This window comes from Pan troglodytes, chromosome 17 (assembly GCF_028858775.2).
Source record: "Pan troglodytes isolate AG18354 chromosome 17, NHGRI_mPanTro3-v2.0_pri, whole genome shotgun sequence".
In the NCBI taxonomy this organism is placed as follows: domain Eukaryota; kingdom Metazoa; phylum Chordata; class Mammalia; order Primates; family Hominidae; genus Pan; species Pan troglodytes.
Genome location: NC_072415.2, coordinates 21385881 through 21406699, shown reverse-complemented (window position 1 = coordinate 21406699; position 20819 = coordinate 21385881). Strand labels below are relative to the sequence as shown.

At 40.0% G+C, this 20819-nt stretch overlaps 1 protein-coding gene across 10 annotated transcripts in view; it reads left to right on the top strand.

Moving 5' to 3' along the window:
* The window catches only part of RALBP1 (ralA binding protein 1), a 62722-nt gene that overhangs the window by 17153 nt on the left and 24750 nt on the right, over nt 1-20819 (top strand). For 5 of the 10 annotated variants that reach the window (XM_054672026.2, XM_063795524.1, XM_063795523.1 and 2 more), the window contains one exon: nt 18510-18627. The exons of 4 other annotated variants lie outside the window; for them this stretch is intronic. The gene's annotated coding sequence lies outside the window, so the exon portion shown is untranslated. Of the gene's footprint in view, nt 1-18509; nt 18628-20652; nt 20765-20819 lie in introns of those variants that run through there. One more of the 10 variants, XM_054672027.2, reaches the window with a different exon arrangement.

Below are 20819 nucleotides of genomic sequence, written 5' to 3'. Positions count from 1 at the left end.
CTTCACTGCCCCAACAATCCTCTGTGTTCCACCTATTCATTTCTTCCTCCTCCCTAAACCCTGGCTACTACTAATCCTTCTACTGTCTCTGTAGTTTTGCTTTTTGCAGAATGTCATATGGCCTTTTTAATTAACATCTTTTTTTTTGAGACAAGGTCTTGCTTTGTCGTGCAGGTTGGGGTGAAGCGCTGGGATCTCAGCTCACTGCTGAGCCTCTACCTGCTAGGCTCAGGTGATCCTCCCATCTCAGCCTCCCAAGTAGCTGGGACTACAGGTGTGCACCACCACACCCAGCTAATTTTTTCTTTTTTTTTTTGGGTAGAGATGAGGTTTTGCCATGTTGCCCAGGCTGTTCTCTGACTGCTGTGCTTAAGCAGTCCACCCACCTTGGTCTCCAAAAGTGCTGGGATCGCAGTTGTCAGCCACTGTGCTCAACTTCTTTTACTTAGTAATATGCGTTTACATTTCCTCTGTATCTTTTCATGACTTGATAGCTCATCTCTTTTTAGCACTAAATAATATTCCATTATCTGGATGTACCACAGTTTATCCATTGCTGCCTTTTTTGGGGGGATTTATAAATATACCTGCTATAAACATCTATGTGCAGGTTTTTGCATGTACATAAGTTCTCAATTCATTTGGGTAAATACCAAGGAGTGCGATTGATGGATCATATAGGAAGAGTATGTTTAGTTTTATAAGAAACTGCCAAGCTTTCTTACAAAGTGGCTGTGCCATATTGCATTCCTATCAGCCATGGATAAGAGTTCCTGTTGCTCTATATCCTTGCCAGCATTTGGTAGTGGTAGCATTTTGGATTTTGCCATAATAATGGTATGTGGTAGTATCACATTGTTTTAATTTGTAGTTCTCCAATGATATAGCATGCTGAGCATCTTCTCATGTGCTTATTTTCCATTTACATATCTTTGGTGAGGTGTCTGTTCAGGTCTTTTGCCCATTTAAAAAAAATTAATTGTTTTCTTACTGTTTAGTTTAAAGAGTTTTTTTTTTTTTTTTTTTTTTTTTGAGACAAAAGTCCCCCAGGCTGGAGTGCAATGGCACTATCTTGGCTCACTGCAACCTCTGCCTCCCAGGTTCAAGCGATTCTCCTGCCTCAGCCTCCCGATTAGCTGGGATTACAGGCGCCTGCCACCATTCTCGGCTAATTTTTGTATTTTTAGTAGAGACGGGATTTTCATGTTGGCCAGGCTGGTCTCGAACTCCTGATTTCAGGTGATCCGCCTGCCTTGGCCTCCCAAAGTGCTGGGATTACAGGCATGAGCCACCGCACCTGGCCTAAAGAGTTCTGTGTATATTTTTGGGTAATAGTACTTTATTGGATATATTTTCTTTAAGTATTTTATTTCAATGTGGCTTGTCTTTTCATTCTTTCAGTCTTAAGACTCTTAATTTTTATGTTCACCCTCCCTGTCTTTTTTTTTCCAGAGCATTAACTAAAGAAACTAAATTGTATATCCTATAGATTTTGCAGCTTGATCTGTGTGATATGAGATATATAGGTCTATCTATTTATCTATCTGTCCATATATGTTTTCATCCAGAATTCCTGGCTCATAACTCCCATAGCCCACGTTATTTCTTAAGTGACTTAAACAATAAGCATATCTTTTGTTAAAGTATTTTGCCTTTTGTCTTTGGTTCCTGAAGAAGCTTTGAAACAGCTTCTGAGCAATAAAGGTGAAAGACAGTCTTTTGTTATAATGTTGTAGTACTTTAGATCTCAGAAGTAGGCCTCAGAAGACAGATCTCTGTCTCTCTGGCCTTCTCCTGGTCTTTGCTCACTTGCTCATTTTTCTCCCCAAGGCAGGCCATAGAAACTAAAAACATGCTCTAATCTTCCCCCGGCTTTCTGTCCACAAGCTGGCCATAAAGAAATTCTCTGACTTACATTGTCTGATTTTAGGTCATAAGACCCCCATTTCAGAATGGATCTTGTCCCATACCATGGAGGAAGCAATGCTGCACAGAGAGGCCAAGAAGAATCTGAACAAGACAGGCCTTACTGGGTTTCCCCACTCAATCTATTAGTATTAGATTATACCCTTTTTGTTCAGTCGCATTTCCGCATGTTTGTCCATACTTCAACATGCCTATCCAGTGAAGTCTCCATCAAAAATTTAAGAAGATGGGGTTCCGAGAGCTTTTTGATTGCAGAACAGGTAGAAGTTCCTGGAGGTTAGTGTAGCCAGAGAGGGCACGGAAGCTCTACACTCCTTCCTACATGCCTTGCCCTGTGCATCTCTTCATCTATACCCTTTGTGTGTCCTTTATAATAAACTGAACATAAGTGTAAACCTAAGTGTTTCCCTAGGTTCTGTGAGCTGCTCTAGGAAATTAATCAAACCCAAGGCAGGGGTCATGGGAACCGTGATTTATAGCTGGTCCCATCAGAAGTGTTACTGGAAAGATGTCCTGATCAGAACCCAGGATAGGGTTCTTAGACCTCACACAAGAAGGAATTTGAGGAGAGTCCTTAAAGTGAAAGCATTAGTTTATTGAGAAAGTAAAGAAAGAAATGAATCGCTACTCCATAGGCAGAGCAGCAGCATGGGCTGCTCGACTGAATATACTTATAGTTATTTCCTGATTATGTGCTAAAGAAGGGTTAGATTATTCATGAATTTTCCAGAAAAGGGATGGGTAATTCCTGGAACTGAGGGTTCATCTCCTTTTTCGACCATATAGGGTAACTTCCTGATGTTGCCATGGCATTTGTAAACTGTCATGGTGCTGGTGGGAGTGTCTTTTAGCATGCTAATGCATTACAGTTAGCCTATAGTGAGCAGTGAGGATGAGCAGAGGTCACTTTCATAACCATCTTAGTTTCGGTGGGATCTGGCCGGCTTCTTAATCACATCCTGTTTTATCAGCAAGGTCTTTGTGACCCATATCTTGTGTTGACCTCCAATCTCATCCTGTGATTAAGGATGCCTAACCTCCTGAGAATGCAGCCCAGTCAATCTCAGCCTTATTTTACCCAGCCCCTATTCAAGATGGAGTTGCTCTGGTTCAAATACCTCTGACGGAAGCACAGGTAAAACAGCCTAAGGCTTGCAATTGGCGTCAGAAGTTGGAGGCGGGCAGCCTTGGGTACTGAGCCGTCAACCTGTGGAATCTGATGCTACGGATGGTGTCAGAATTAAATTGGAGAACACCCAGCTGGTGTCCACTGCAAAGCTGATTGCTTGCCTGGTGGAGTAAACCCCTATATATCGTGGTATAAGAGCAGAGAAAAAACTGATTTTCTACATAATCAGATTGTTTTATTTGTTTATTTTTCAGGGATAGTGTGTGCATCCATCAAGGAGCTCTTCTCTTTCTATCTCTTGCTCTCTTTTTTTGGTGTTATAGCAGCCGTTGATGATCATTGCCAGTATCCATTTTTATTTATCTATAAAGTGGTGTAAACAAAAAATAAAATTCTAAGTCCCCCAACTGACTGATGGACCCCCCTCTAGGTTAAGGGAGTTCCAAACTAAACCTGAAAAACTAGCTCAGGCCATGAAGGGAATGGGAGGTTGGGCATGCATCATTATACCTTCCTCCCCTTGGAATTCAGACATAACTGACCAGCATTAACATTAAAACAGAGATCTTAAGACTGACAAAACAGACTTTGTAGCAATAAGATAGCAAATTCCAATCTGACTCTAGTATAAAATCACATGACAGATGGCAGGCCCTGAAATAAATCAAGGTATTTCACCTCAAAATATATTTATTGGACATATTTTGAAATAGCCCTGCAAACCTGTCTCTTGTGGGGAAAATCTGCATTCTCTAGAGAATCCCCTTCCCTTTCCAGATCTTTTTCCTGATCCAGGAGCAAATTAACTAGAGTCTGGCATCTTTTTATGTCTGATAAGAGCTCTGAAATCGGCTACCTGGAGGTTTCATCTGCATGATAAAAATCTTGGTCTCCACAACCCCTTATCTGAACCCAGATGCTCCTTTCTATTGAGTCCAGATCTTTAGATAATAACAACTCTTTCAACCAGTTGCCAATCAGATAATCTCTGAATCCACCTGTGACCTGGAAGCCCTGGCTTCAAGTTGTGCTTTATTTCCAGCCGAACCAGGATACACTTTACATGTATTGATTGATGTCTGCCTTTAACTTCTGTCCCCCTGAAATACATAAAATCAAGCTGTAAAACAACCACCTTGGACACATTTCTCAGGACCTCCTGGGGCTATGTCATGAGTCAGTGTCAGAGGTGTTTGAACCAGAACATCTCTGTCTTGAATAGGGGCTAGGTAAAATGAGGCTGAGACCTAATGGGTTACATTCCCAGGAGGTTAGGCATTCTAAGTCACGGGATGAGATAGGAGGTCGGCACAAGATACAGGTTATAAAAACTGGTCGTGGTAAAGAAGTCGGCCATATCACACCAAAACCAAGATGGCAATGGAAGTAACCCCTGGTCGTCCTGGCTACTCATTATATGCTAATTATGATACATTAGCATGCTAAAAAACACTCCCACCAGTGCTATGACAGTTTACAAATGCCATGCCAATGTCAGGAAGTTACCCCATATGGTCTAAAAGGGGGAGGAATCCTCAGTTCTGGGAAATGCCCACCTCTTTCCTGGAAAACACATAAATAATCCACCCTTATTTAGCATATAATCAAGAAATAAGTATCCTTAGTATAGCAGTCCAGGCTGCTGCTCTGCCTGTGGAGTAGCCATTCTTTATTGCTTTACTTTCTTTTTTTTTGAGACTGAGTTTTGCTCTTGTTGCCCAGGCTGGAGTGCAATGGCGCGATCTCGGCTCACTGCAACCTCAGTCTCCCGGGTTCAAGCGATTCTCCTGCCTCAGCCTCCCAAGTAGCTGAGACCACAGGCATGCGCCACCACGCCTGGCTAATTTTGTATTTTTAGTAGAGACGGGGTTTCTCCATGTTGGTCAGGCTGGTCTCGAACTCCCGACCTCAGGTGATCTGCCCGCCTCAGCCTCCCAAAGTGCTGGGATTACAGGCGTGAGCCGCTGCACCCGGCCTATTCCTTTTCTTTCTTAATAAACTTGCTTTCATTTTGCACTATGGACTCACCCTGAATTCATTTTTGTGCGAGATCCAAGAACCTTCTCTTGGGATCTGGTTTGGGACCCCTTTCGAGTAGCAGTGGTCCTCACATCTGGCTCAGAATAAATCTCTTAAAGTATTTTATAGAGTTTAATTCCTTGTTGATATTCATAATATTCTTTTTTTTTTTTTTTTGAGACAGGGTCTGTTGCGCAGGCTGGAATACAGTGGTATGATCTCAGTTCACTGCAGTCTTGACCTTCTGGGCTCAAGTGATCTGCCCACCTCAGCCTCCCGAGTAGCTGGGATCACAGGTTCACACCACCATGTACGGTTAATTTTTTGCATTTTTGATCGAGACAGGGCTTTGCCATGTTGCCCAGACTGGTCCCGAACTCCTGGGCTCAAGCAGTCCGCCTGCTTTGACCTCCCAAAGTGTTGGGATTATAGGCGTGAGCCACTGCGCTTGGCCTCCGATATTCTTTCATTTCTTCTTTACTTACTTGCCGTAAGATTTTGATAAAGATAAACTTGGCAGCATTAATACATCACTTAGGAAATTTAGGATAAGTGCTCGATTTCTCCCCAACTTTATTAATCAGCTATTCAAAAACTGAGGTATTCCTCTAGATCCTCCAAAGGTGACCAATGAATTTTTATTTTTTAGTATAATTATGCACTCATGGATTTAAATATAATTGATGCATTTTAGCTTATTGCAGTTGTTTAATTTTATCGATACTCATATTGTCCCATCTTTGGCCAGTGGGAGTTTATTCAACTTGACTTCTGAGTCCTTTTAATTCCAAGCATCATTCATGACTTACTACTTTCTTTTGTGACTGATGTTTCTGCCTTATCTTGTACATATTCTGCTCTTAGACCTGAAATCTACTTAACAGGAACACTTAAAAGTTCCCTTTGTTATGTTGTTAGGTTCACACAGCTTAATATGTATTTACATCTCAACAACTAAAAAGGGAAAAACAGTTTTTCTGTACTCTCTCACAGCACTTTTGACACCAGAAGTGTGTAGGGATTTCCCATATCAAACAATGATCCAATTCTTGGCAGGCACTAGGTGTTCTACAACTTAACCTAATGCTGGCAGTGCACTAACCTGAAGTTAATGCAGACCCCACAGGTTAAGGGCTCAGTCTTACAAGACTGTCCCCCACTTTAGATATCAATCACAAGTAGTGGGGTCCCCAGGTTACCCACAACCCTATCCCATTTGGCTCCAAATTGGACATTCCCAAGACCCCCTCTTCAGGTTTGAGAACTTGCATGAATGGCTCACAGAACCATGTAAACACTTTACTTACTATTACTGGTTTATTACAAAGCATTTTTTAATTTTTTAATTTTTAAGATTTTTTTAAATAAATAGAGACCCGGTTTTGCTGTGTTGCCCAGGCTGGCCTCAAAACTCCTGGCCTCAAGCAATCCGCCCATACGGGATAACAGGCGTGAGCTAGCGTGCCCGTATTTCTTATTATATCACAGTATCACAAGAAGTTAATAGCTGTTTGAAAAAATAATACACGTAAGTTGAAAGAGGAAATAATATTTTTATTTCACTCCTACATAACTAAAATTACTAATGGTTTGTGTGTGCCTGTAGGACAGTGTACAGCTTGTAATAGCTTGCAGTCAGATTGGACATCACTACCCTCATTTCTTGTTCCATGTTGATTTTTACATGGCACTTTTCTTTTTTTGTCACATGACCCCAGAAAACTCAGCTTCACAAGATATATTGTCAAGAGGAATGCAGTGCTATCTAATGTTGAAACTGAACTACTTTTAGCTAGTATTTTGTGCTGTTTCTGAAAGATGTCCAGTATTGCTGTTTCCCTCAAATTTAAGATGTCCCAAAACTCCCCTCTGAGTTTGCTTGCGGTGCCCCTGGGTGTTTCAGTGCACTCTTTGGGAATCTTGACTAAATACTATTATCCAGGTCTTATTATAACCAATGTGTGAATTTTATTTTTATTAAATAAATGTGTTGGTCCCCCCATCACCTCAGTTAAGTTCTAATTTAAGATTTACTTGAGGCCAGGCATGGTGGCTCATGCCTATAATCCCAGCAATTTGGGAGGCTGAGGTGGGCGGATCACCTGAGGTCAGGAGTTTGAGACCAGCCTGGCCAACATGGTGAAACCCCATCTCTACTAAAAATACAACCATTAGCCAGGTATGGTGGTGGGCACCTGTAATCCCAGCTACTCGGGAGGCTGAGGCAGGAGAATCGCTTGAACCCGGGAGGCGGAGATTGCCCTGAGCTGATACCACGCCACTGCTCTCCAGCCTGGCTGACATAGTGAGACTCCGTCTCAAAAAATAATAATAATAAAGGCAAGAGTCCAAAGTGGATTTTTCCTTCTGATACTTAATATATGTATAGTTATGTGTCACATAATGTTTCAGTCAGGGATAGACTGCATATACAGAGGTGGTTGCATAAGATTATAATACCATAACTGTACTTTTTTCTATGTGGAGGTATGTTTAGATACCAATGTGTTACAGTTGCTGACAGTATTCAGTACAGTAACATGCTGTACAGGTTTGTAGCCTAGGAGCAATAGGCCATACCATATAGCCTAGGTGTATAGTAGGCTCTACCATCCAGGTGAAAATAATTTATTAATTTTCCTACTTTCTTGTCATTAATCCTTTTTAAAATTTTTTTTTTTTTTTTTTTTTTTTTAGACAGGGTCTTGTGCTGTTGCCCAGGCTGGTGCCATCATAACTCACTATGGCCTCGACCTCCTGGGCTCAAGTAATTCTTCTGCCTCAGCCTCCCGAGTAGCTGGGACTATAGACACATGCCACCACACTCAGCTAATTTTTTTTTTTTTGAAATGGAGTCTCGCTCTGTCACCAGGCTGGATTGCAGTGGCGTGATCTCATCTCACCGCAACCTCTGCCTCCCAGGTTCAAGTGATTCTCCTGCCTCAGCCTCCCGGGTGTCTGGGACTGCGGGAGCCCACCACCACGCCTGGCTAATTTTTGTATTTTTAGTAGAGATGGGGTTTCACCATGTTGGCCAAGATGGTCTCGATCTCTTGACCTTGTGATCTGCCCGTCTCGGCCTTCCAAAGTGATGGGATTACCACCATGCCTGGCCCACGTTTGGCTAATTTTTTATTTTCTGTAGAGACAGGGTCTTATGATGTTGCCAAGGCTGATCTTGAATTCCTGGGCTCAAGCAGTTCTTCCACCTTGGCCTCCCAAAGTGTTAGGATTATAGGCACTAGCCACTCCACCCGGTCGATTAATCCTTTAATAGTTGTCGTCAGCATGAAAAGGGCATTCATACATTCATATTCATTATAATGAATTTGAGAATTTCACATTTTCTAAACTGATTATACCGGCATATCTTGTCTGAAGCATGTGAGTAGGGCAGAAGCTAAAATAAAGATTAAGTCTCACGGTATAGAAGAAGGGTACAGAAAATAACCCAAATAAAGGGTAAAATCTTGATTAGAGTACAAGCCTAAACAAAGTTAACAGATATGAAAGGATTAATTATACAGCTACTAAATTGGATAATAATTGCTCTGTGGAATGTATATGAGAAATTATTTTTGAGCCTGTATATGTGAGTAGTTTGCATTTAATGGGTCCTGGTCATAAACCTTAAACATATTATCATGAGAAGAATTTCACTGTTGATATGAAATCTTTTAAACTTTATCTGCTCAGTCTGAAGGATTATTTCTGTCCCATTTCAGCTTATAAATGTAAAAAAAGAGAATGTGCTCCTCATATCTAATGAGCTGCTGGTAGACCACACTTCACACATGTTAACTGTTGATGGAGAGATTGAACCTGTCCAGTGTTACACACTGGGAGAGGACCCTAGGAAGCTGGAGAGGACCTAGGAAGCTGGTGTCTGATTTCCTCTGGACTTCACCCTATGTGCCTCTTCCTTTGCTTTTTTTGTTTTGTATTCTTTCTCTATGGTAGATCTTAGCTGTGAGTACAAACTATATGCTGAGTTATGTGAATCCTTCTAGCAAATCACCAGTCCTGGGGGGTACAGCCCCCAACACAGTAATAAATGACTTAAAAAGGAAAACACTATTCCCTGCCTCATCCTTGCACCTCTCTCAGTCTTAGGTTTTTTTTTTTCTTTTAGGTGTTTCTTTTGCTATTTGTTTCCTTTTTTCTAATAATAAACTGCTATTTCTTGAGATACCAGTTTTTGACATTATCTATTAACTAGGTATTACGATAGATGAGGGTTTAAGTTTCTTATACCCTTGCCCTAGTTCCCTGTGTTCAGTCCTCCAATATGACCATTTCACAGTGTTTAAGTCAGTATTCGTGTTATCATTATGATAACTAGATAAATATTGTATAATACTGAACAGGGGACTACAGATTCTTTTTCCCATCTAACTTTTCTTTCTCCTAGAGTTGATAGTTGTTTCTTATTTTCATTTGCTTTGTTTACTGTTTTGTTTGTTTGTTTGTTTTCAGATAGGGTCTTGCTCTGTTGCCCAGGATGGAGCATAGTGGTGAGGTCATGGCTCACTGCAGCCTCGATCTCCTGGATTCAAGCAGTCCTCCCACCTCAGCCTCCCAAGTTGCTGGGACCACAGGCAGGTGCCACCATGCCCAGCTAATTAAATTTTTTGTAGAGATAGGGGTCTTGCTATGTTGCTCAGGCTGGTCTCAAACTCCTGGGCTCAAGCAATCCGTTCTCTTCAGCCTCCCAAAGTGCTGGGATTAGCAGTGTGAGCCACCGTCCCAGCCTATATGAAAAATTTATCCCCAAAGCTCCAGTGGCTCTTTAACATGTCTTATTGTTGTTTTCCACGTGGTCAGATGTATCTAATTTCCATCATTCCTTGGAGCTCTTCTTCCTCATGCTTCACTGTGGATTAGTTGGTCACAGATTTGCTTTTATGGGGACTTCCCCTTTGCTGCACTCTAGGGTTGAATCTCAATCAAGTCTTCCTGTTTGTTTACTGCCTTGTTTTTGTAGGAATTATTGAGAAAGTATATTATTGGGATTGTAAATTATTGGGAAAGTAAATTTCTTGAGACTATTAGTCTGAAAATGGCCTTATTTGTTGCGGGAAGTCAGGGACCCTGAACAGAGGGACCACCTGGAGCCATGACAGAGGAACATAAATTGTGAAGATTTCATGGACATTTGTTAGTTCCCCAATAATACTTTTATAATTTCTTATGCCTGTCTTACTTTACTCTCTTAATCCTGTTATCTTTGTAAGCTGAGGATGTATGTCACCTCAGGACCACTGTGATAATTGTGTTAACTGTACAAATTGATTGTAAAATGTGTGTTTGAACAATATGAAATCAGTGCACCTTGAAAAAGAACAGAATAGGCCAGACACGGTGGCTCACGCCTGTAATCCCAGCACTTTGGAAGTTCGAGGCGGGCGGATCACGAGGTCAGGAGATCGAGACCATCGTGGCCAACATGGTGAAACCCCGCCTCTACTAAAAAAAATACAAAAAACTAGCAGGGCGTGGTGGCGGGCGCCTGTAGTCCCAACTACTCAGGAGGCTGAGGCAGGAGAATGGCATGAACCCCGGGGGACGGAGCTTGCAGTGAGCTGAGATCGCGCCACTGCACTCCAGCCTGGGTGACAGAGCGAGACTCTGTCTCAGAAAACAACCAAACAAACCAAAAAAAACAGTAACAGTGCTTTTTAGGGAACAAGGGAAGACAACCATAAGGTCTGACTGCCTGTGGGGTTGGGCAAAAAGAGCCATATTTTTCTTCTTGCAGAGAGCCTATAAACGGACGTGGAAGTAGGGAAGATATCACTAAATTCATTTCCTAGCAAGGAATATTGACATTAATACTCTGGGAAAGGAATTCATTCCTGGGGGGAGGTCTATAAACAGCTGCTCTGGGAATGTCTGTCCTATGTGGTTGAGATAGGGACTGACATACGCCCTGGTCTCCTGCAGTACACTCAGGCTTACTAGGATTGGGAAACTCCATCCTGGTAAATTTTTGGTCAGACCAGTTCTCTGCTCTCGAACCCTGTTTTCTGTTAAGATGTTTATCAAGACAATATGTGCACCACTGAACACAGACCCTTATCAGGAGTTCTGATTTTGCCCTTGTCCTGTTTCCTCAGAAGCATGTGATCTTTGTTCTGCCTTATGCCCTTTGAAGCATGTGATCTTTGTGACCTACTCCCTGTTTGTACACTCCCTCCCCTTTTGAAATCCTTAATAAAAACTTGCTGTTTTGGAGGCTCAGGTGGGCATCACGGTCCTACTGATGTGTGATGTCACCCCTGGCGGCCCAGCTGTAAAATTCCTCTCTTTGTACTCTTTCTCTTTATTTTGTGGCCAGCCAACACTTATGGAAAATAGAAAGAACTTACGTTGAAATATTGGGGGCGGGTTCCCCCGATACTTAAGTTAACTATACACTTGAATGATTGTTGGAACTAATTTTCTTTCAGTGTTTGAAGATACTTTAATGTCTTTAAGCTTCCAGTGTTTCTGTTGGCATATTGGTCCTGATCCTGTGAATATAAGCTGCTTCCCCAGCTCCCTCACCCACAGGACACTTTTTGGTATCAACTTTTTACCCCTAGTGCTCTGAAATTTCATGAGATGCATTGTCGCAGTTCTCTTCATTTATCATGAGGGGTGCTCAGTGGTCCTCTCAAAGGACACTCTTGTCCTTAAATTCTGGGACAAATTTATTTCCTTATTGTGGGAAGAACAAGAATGTATTGTGCCTGCAAACAATGCTTACAAAATATAACATTTCCAAATAATCTGTTAATACTGGTTAGTGTTCAGTGTATAAGGTATTGATAAGTCAATATTTGGATTCCCTTATACAATTCTAGATTAGAGAATTTTAATTTACAGATTATTTTTTAAAACTATAAAAGTGAGGAAAGGTTGCTTTTAGTGAACTTAAGCCTGATATTGATAAAGAACATTTACAAAATATTGAATCTGTTTAACTCGTAAACTAGTTAAGCAAGTTACTGTTTTTCTGGAATAGGCCTTTTTATGTTTAGATAGTATCAAGTTTAATAAACTAGTAGGTTTATTCTTGAAAGCTAATTTCAGGAGACATTAATTTACTTAATTTCTTTCTTCTCTATTTATATTGCTTTGTCCTCTTGCATGCGTGACTGATTCTTACTGTGTGTGCTGATTAATATTGGCATAGGAGCAGAAAATACTACTTTTAAGAACAATGTATAACCTAGTCCTTCAGAGAAGTGAATGTTTTTAAACTATTGTTTAGTTAAGTTTGAGTCTAGTTTTGTGAACTTTTTGTCTGTTTCATCTCAGTTGTAACTGTCATAACTGTACTTCTTACTTGAAATATTCATTTTCAAATGTACGATTGTTTTGGGTTCTAAAGTAAAATTCTGGATATGTGGTTTTTGCTTTATACTTTTAATACTTTTTGCTATTGCAGAAGTAATTTTTTTAATCTTCAGTTCTCTCTAGAGAGATATTGTTCTTTTACACAGGAACCAGCCACATGCTTTCATTTTGGAATGATTGGAAATAGTGATATTGGGTGTGAATGTAAGCTGATTCCCCAGCTCCCTCACCCATGGGACACTTTTGGTGTCATCTTTTTATCCCCTGTGCTCTGAAATTTCATGAGGTCAGGTCCATATTTGAAAAGGAAAGTCCTTTTTCTTTTTTGTTTGTTTTTTGAGACACGGTCTCTCTCTGTCACCCAGCCTGGAGTGCAATGGCACCATCTTGGCTTGCTGCAACCTCCGCCTCCCGGGTTCAAGTGATTCTTGTGCCTCGGCCTTCCAAGAAGCTGGGATTACAGGCATGCATCACCACGCCTGGCTAATTTTTGTGTTTTTAGTAGAGAAGCAGTTTCACCATGTTGTCCAGGCTGGTCTTGAACTCCTGGCCTCAAGCAGTCCGCCTGCCTTTGCTTTCCAAAGCACTAGGATTACAGGCATGAGCCACTGTGTCTGGCCAACATCCATATTTTTTAATGGCTTATGATCCCATCTCTGTAAGGCATTCATGGCCCTTTATTTTCCTTCTCAGAGTTTTTATTGAAATATAATTTATATTTAGTGAAATGTACACTTTGATAAGTCTTAACAAATGTATACATACTTATAGCCCGCATGCCTGTTATGATGTAGATAGGAACATGGCCATCAACACAGAATGTTCTCTCTTACTACTTCATATTCAACCCCTGCCTCTTCTCCACACCCTAGTAACCACAGTTCTAAATTCTTTTGACACCTAGGTGACTACCTGTTCTAGAACTTACTATAAATACAGTCATATATTATGTACTCTCTTGTGTTCTTATGCTGTTTTATGAAATTATGTTTTGTTGTATATATGGGTTATTTGTTTCTTATTAAAATGCTGAATAGTACTCCCTTATATGAATCCAATCTTCTGTTTGTTGGCAATGTGGGTGCTTCTAGTTTCTAGTTTTAGCTATTACAAATAAAGTTACTCTGATGGTAAGTGGGGGTTTTTTTTTTGTGAATATTTGTTTTCATTTCTCTTGGGTAAATAAGGAGTGGAATTGCTAGGTCATATAGAAGGATATGCTTAAGTGAAGATACTGCCAGTTTTCCAAGTTTCAATGTGTGAGACTTCTGGGTGCTCCATATCCTTGCCAGTGTTAGGGATTGTTGTTCTTTTTAAATTTTAGCCATTCTAGATGATGTCTATTGATAGCTCATTTTAATTTTAATTTGCATTTATTTGATTTTTTTCCTTGGGCTTACTAACCATCAGTATGTGAAAATGAAATAAAATATAGAGATAAATATCTAAGTTTAAAACATTTTATTTGGGAAGCAAGGATTGCAATTCAGGGCATATTCACACAGACCTGATGGTCTTTGCTGTGTCCCAAGAACAAAGAGAAGGTTAGGGGTTTTATTTTTAAAAAGAGAGATGTTATATATTGCTCTGTGAGAAAGTTCATCGCACTAGTAAGGTTTGGGGGACTGACAGTCTGTGAGTGGTGAGTGACCGGATGGGTAAAGCCAGTCTTAGAGTGGCAGCAGGTTGTTTCGGCAGTGATTAGATAAAACTAGTTTCGGGTTACAGCAGGCAGTTTCAGCGGCCAGGCTGGCAGAAAATTACATTCTTGGAGCAATGGTGTGTGCCCAGAGTGCTTTTTCCTCTTGGCTTCTTGACTCCGTTTTATTTGGGTATGACAAGTGACCCAATTCATATGATCAATTTTCATATTATATTTTCCTTTGTAAACTGTTTGTTCAACTCTGCCCATTTTTTATGGGTTTTTTATCTTTTTATTATTCTAAATAAAATCCTTTGTCAGATACACACACACACAACACACACACACACACACACAAATGTAGTCTTCAAGTCTTTGGCTTGACTGTTCATTTTCTCTTTTTTTCTTTCTCTTTCCCTACAAGACAAGGCCTCCCGCTGTCACCCAGGCTGAAGTGCCCTGTGGTCATGGCTCACTGCAGCTTACCTCCCAGGCTCAAGTGATCCTTTTGCCTTGGCCTCCCAAAGTGCTGGCATGAGTGACTGTGGTTGGCCTGTTTATTTTCTTAATAGTGTCTTTTGATGAGCAGAAGTCCAATTTGTCAGTTTTTAATTTTATAGTTAGTGCTTTCTGGTAATGTCTGGGAAGTTTTTACCCTCTCAAAGCCCTCAAAAATATGTTTTTAGAAGTTGTATAGTTTTTAGCTATTAAGTTTTAGGTCTGTAATTTATCATGAATTATATTTTGTACATGATATGACATGGAGAGTTGAGCTTCATTTTTTTTTTCATATGCTTATCTAGCACTATTTGTTGAAAAAGATTGTCCCCTCATTGTATTCCTCTGGAACCTTTGTTGAAAATCAATTAACTATACACATGTGCATTTCTTTTTGGAATTTCTGTTTGTTCCTCCAATCTATTATCTGTTCTTACTGCAACACCTTACTGTCCTGATTACTGTAGCTGTTTTTCTTCTGTTTTTGTCTATGCTTGTTGGCGTTTCTGGGTTTCCCAGCTTCTATCATTCCAAGTCTATGGTGTGAGATAGAAGAAAACTCTGAGAACTCACCACCATATTCCTCCTATCCTGAGGTACTGAACTGGTCTGCCTCCTTCTGTCTACCATTCAGAGTCTTTTTTTGTTTCTTCTTCTTCTTCTTTTTTTAATCTGATCTGGGAATTTTAGTTGTACGTACCAGGAAGAATAGGGATAAATAATCTTTATTCAAATTTTCAATAATTTACACCAGGTATCCTCTTGCCTCAGAAATAAGAATTTCTGATTTTTGTTGTTTGTTTTCTTGCCTTTGAATATTTATACTTAAATTTTATTATGGACCATTTGAAGCCTCTCTCTTCTGCCCTTTTCTTCAGTGAAGTTTAGGCTTGCTGTAGCTCCCCAGTGGTCAAACAATGTGTCCTAATGCAAACATGTTCTTCCTTTCTTACTAAACCGTCATGCACTCAGACTCCCACTCCTTCATGTCTGCCTTTAGTGGCTCCACTTGTCTTCAGCTCTAGATGAATTAACTTGTCTTAGTCTGTTTAGACTTCTATAACAAAATACCATAACATGGGTAGCTTATAAACAACAGAAATTTATTGCTTTTCATTGCAGACTGGAATGTCCAAGATCAAGATGCTGACAGATTTGGTGTCTGCTGAGGGCCCACTTTCTGGTTCATAGACCTGGCCTTCTTGCTGTGTTCTCACGTGGTGGGTGGAGGTGGTGAATTCATAAGAGGAGGAGGGAGTGTCCTCATAAAAGGACACTAATCCCATTAATGAGAACTCCACCCTCACGACCTAGTCACCTCCCAAAGGCCCCCCCTCCTAATACCATCACCTTGGGGATTAAGTTTCAATATATGAATTTTGAGGGGACACATTCAGTCCGTAGCACAAGTCAATGAATATTTCTTTAGAGTAGCTTTTGTGAGATAATCTATTAAATACTTTATGGACAAAACTATCTAATTGTCTTTATCAGTCTAGTATGGAAACAAAAATAATTGTGTACCAGGAGAACATGGAAACGTAGTATAGTATAACTTACAAATGTTGTAGGGGTGAATGATCAAAAGCCACCTGGCATTTTGCTGCTGGTATTCCTGCCCTTACTCCTCTCTTAGCCCCAGTTTTGTCACTTTCTGGCTTTGGAATTGATAATGACTCCCACACCAGGTCTGAACTCAACGTGGCATTTAGTTGTCTGAGCCCACCTTATCTTTTAATGTCTTTTCCATTACTTCTTAGCAAGAACTGCCCAGGTCAGGCTGGTCTTCACCCCATTCTCATAATAAGTCCCAAATGTTCCTGTGTGATTTTAACCACACTGTTCCTCCTGGCATAAATGTATTTATTCCCTTTCTTTGTGTGTATACTTGAAGGGTGGTTCAGTGAAAAAAAAGTGTTTTGAGTCAAACAGATCCCAGTTTTATCTCTTACTTGCTATGTGATTTAGGGAAAGTTATTTAAGCTCTCTGAGCCTTACTTTCTCTGTTTATAAACATGGAAAAATACTGCTTTTCTCACAGGGTTAGCTAAATTAATGTATGTGAAAGTTCCAGAAGCCACAGGAACTCAAATAAATTGTTGATTCCCTTTATTTCCTGAATTAGAACTTAAGGCTTAGGGCAAGATTCATTTCTTCTAATATTTGTCTCATCAACAGTAAATATGTTGAGAACAGAAAAGATACCAATTAGTTTATTAAATAAACATTTGACTACTTACTGTGTGCCATAGGTAGTGTTAAATTTTGGAGCTCACCATTAGCAAGGTGAACACATGCATATGTAATTGAAATACAGTATGGTAAGTGCTGTGAAGAGGTATGTTCAGGATGTTCTAGGACACAGAAAAGGAGTATTTGTGGCTTATACTGGATGGGGTGGGTCACCAGGGAGGATTCTTGGAGAAGTGTTGCTAGTGCTTGATTTTTTAAAACAGGTTTATTGAGGTAGAACTCATATAAGATCCACTCACTCGAAGTGTATAATTTAATGATTTTTAGCCAGTTTATGGGTTTCTGCAACCATCACCATAATCCAAATTTAGAATGTTTCCATCATCTACAAAATCATGCCCAATTGTAGGCCTACTGTTAAAGGATGAGTACGAATTAGCCACGCAAAAATGTTGAGAGGAAGGCTGGATTCCTGGGAGAGAATGAACAAAGACAGAGAAGCATACAATAACATGGTATCCGTGTGGGTGATATGTCTATAAGCAATTTTTTTTTTCTGGAGTGTAAACCTGTGCGCCTGCCCCACAAGTTGTGTTTTAGCTTCCATGGACTTGAGCTCAGTTTCCTCATCTCTAATGTATAATTCCTGTTACCTTGTTGAACTCTAGGTCCTTTTAAACTCTCAACTCTTAGATTGTCAAAACTTCAATTAATAGGAAAAGAGAATGCACTTTAAAAAACTATAGCCAAGGCCGGGCCTGGTGGCTCACGCCTGTAATCCTAGCACTTTGGGAGGCCGGGTGGGCAGATCACAAGGTCAGGAGATCCAGACCATCCTGGCTAACATGGTGAAATCCTGTCTCTACTAAAAATACAAAAAAAAAAAAAAAAGAAAAATTAGCCTGGTGTAGTGGCGGATGCCTATAGTCCCAGCTAGTCGGGAGGTGAGGCAGGAGAATGGCTTGAACCCAGGAGACGGAGCTTGCAGTGAGCCGAGATCGCGCCACTGCACTCTAGCCTGGGCGACAGAGTGAGTCTCAAAAAAAAAAAAAAAAAAAAAAAAAAACCAACGATAGCCAAGGCCGGGCATGGTGGCTCACACCTGTAAGCCCAGCACTTTGGGAGACCAAGACTGGTGGATCACCCGAGGTCAGGAGTTTGAGACCAGTCTGGCCAACATGGTGAAACACCATCTCTACTAAAAATACAAAAATTAGCCAGGTGTGGTGGTGTGCACCTGTAATCCCAGCTACTCGGGAGGCTGAGGCAGGAGAATCACATGAACCCAGGAGGCAGAGGTTTAGTAACCAAGAGCACGCCACTGCACTCCTGCCTGGGCAACAAGAACGAGACTCCATCTCAAAAAAACAAAAACAAAAAACCAAATGATAGCCGAAAGTCAGGGCCCATTAAGCAAAACAGAATTATACTGATGCTTATTGATCCTTCAGTGAAAACTTTTTTGTTTTTAATATTTTTTTTCTGGTTATGTAAGCAATAGTGCATATTGGGTAGAAAATTTATAAAATGCAGAAAAACAAAAAGAAAGTTTAGATCAGTCATAATCTTAAATTCAGAGATAATTGTTATTAATATCCTGTTATTTTATGCATATATTTATATATTTAAATTGATATGCTGTAAATAAAATTGCTTTTTCCTCACATCATTAAATATTGTCAACATGATTTTTAATGTTGCATAATTTTTACAGGATCAAAAAATAGCTTGTTCTTTTTTTTTTTTTTTAATTTGAGACAGGCTCTCACTCTGCCACCCAGGCTGGAGTGCAGTGGTGCGATCTCAGCTCACTGTAACCTCCGTCTCCTGAACTCAAGTGATCCTCCCACCTCAGCCTCCCAAGTGGCTAGGACTATAGGCAAGTATCACTACACCCAGCTAATTTTTTTTTATTATACTTTAAGTTCTAGGGTACATGTGCATAACGTGCAGGTTTGTTACATATGTATACATGTGCCATGTTGGTGTGCTGCATCCATTAACTCATCATTTACATTAGGTATATCTCCTAATGCTATCCCTACCTCCTACCCCACCCCACCACAGGTCCCAGTGTGTGGTGTTCCCCATCCTGTGTCCAAGTGTTCTCATTGTTCAGTTCCCACCTATGAGTGAGAACATGCATGCGCCCAGCTAATTTTTTGTATTGTTTTTTTAGAGACAAAGTTTCGCCGTGTTGCCCAGGCTGGTCTCAAACTCCTAGGCTTGAGTGATCCACCCACCTTGGCCTTCCAGAGCGCTGGGATTAAAGGCATGAGCCACCGTGCCAGGCCCCTTTTCATTTTTTTAAGTGTTAGAATAAAGTCTACCCTTCTGACGCTTCCAAGAGTTAACAGTAATTAACCGTTTCTTACATGTTTTCAGAAACTGTGTGTGTGTGTGTGACTTTATAGCCTATTATTTGGATAAACCATAATTTAATCAGTATTCTATTGATAGCATTTTAGATTATCTTGTTTTTTGTTTTTACAGTACTGCAGTGAATATTTTCTTGCATATATCTTTGCATTTTTGTGAAAGTATATCTGAAGAATAATTTCCTAAAAGCAGAATTCCTGGATCAAAGAGAATAGATTTAAAATTTTAATAGCTACGATAAGATTGCTTTTCACAAAGGATCATGTTATACTTCTACCATTAGTAGGTGTTCTCGTGAGTCTTGTTTCCTCTATCCTTACCATCATAATGGATCTTATATGTGCCATTTTGTACTTTGCCACTCTTATATTAGAAAAGTGATAGCTCATTGTTTAAAAAATTATAATTGAAGTTGAACATTGTTTCCACTCATTTTTTAGTTCACTTTTCTGTGAACTGCCTGTTCACATCCTTTGTCTGGTTCTCTTAATTTGTTGCTGTTTTCATTAATTTGTTAATAACTCTTCGCTTTTTAAAGAAATTACCTCTCCCAATTTGCAACTTTTTTTTCCCCCACATTTGCTTGTCTTTTGACTTTGTTTATGGTCTCAGAATTGTCACTTATGGCTTGTGGATTTTTTAAATTGTAAAGTTAACATTTAAAGTGAGTGCAAAGAGAGGCCGGGCACGATGGCTCACACCTGTAATCCCAGCACTTTGGGAGGCCGAGGCAGGTGACTCACCCGAGGCCAGGAGTTCGAGACCAGCCTAACCAATATGGTGAAACCCTGTCTCTACTGAAAATACAAAAAATTAGCCGGGTGTGGTGGCAGGCACCTGTAATCCCAGCTACTCAGGAGGCTGAGGCGGGAGAATCACTTGAACCTGGGAGGTGGAGGTTGCAGTGAGCCGAGATTGCGCCATTGCATTCCAGCCTGGGCAACAAGAGCGAAATTCCATCTCAAAAAAAATAAAAAAAATAAATGAGCGCAAAGAGAAAAAGTGATTCTGATAGTATTTCCAATGAATATCATAATGACATTAAAGAGGAATAAGAATTAATCCAAGTAACTTTCAAACGCAGTACTTTGACTGTGTACCTACCATCCTAAAGATGGGAAAAAATGCAAACAAATTTTGAACTCCTCTTACATTTGTCCTTTGTAGCATCTGTTGTAGTAAAACTATTTTGCGTGTATTTTAGGATTGATTAAATGAGGGTTCCTTCATTTCTTTTAGCATAACTGCAGTACAAAAATATAGTTATTATCAATACATGAGCTGTATATAAAATTGCATGCATCGTAGAATCAGTGGTCTGTAATTATATGAATCATTAAATATATCATTTTAATTATAAAATTTAATTACGATGTGAACTGTTCATGTGTAGTTATAAAGTCGTCTTTGTAACTTATTTATAGTTGTTTAGTCATAAAGCAAAATAGTAAGATTTTATGTTGGGGAGCAGTCAAAATGAAGCACTTTAGAATGATGAGTGGTTTTTTTTTTTTTTTAAGGAATTCCATATTCTACTTTGAGAACTCTACCTCTGATTTATATTTGATTTATTTTTTGAGTACTCGAAGATCCCAGTGCTTTCAACCTTGAGAATCGAAATGTGAGATGCATGGAATGTATGTTGAGACAATAAAATGAAAGAGTTTTTTACAAGGGGATTGTGGAGAAAAT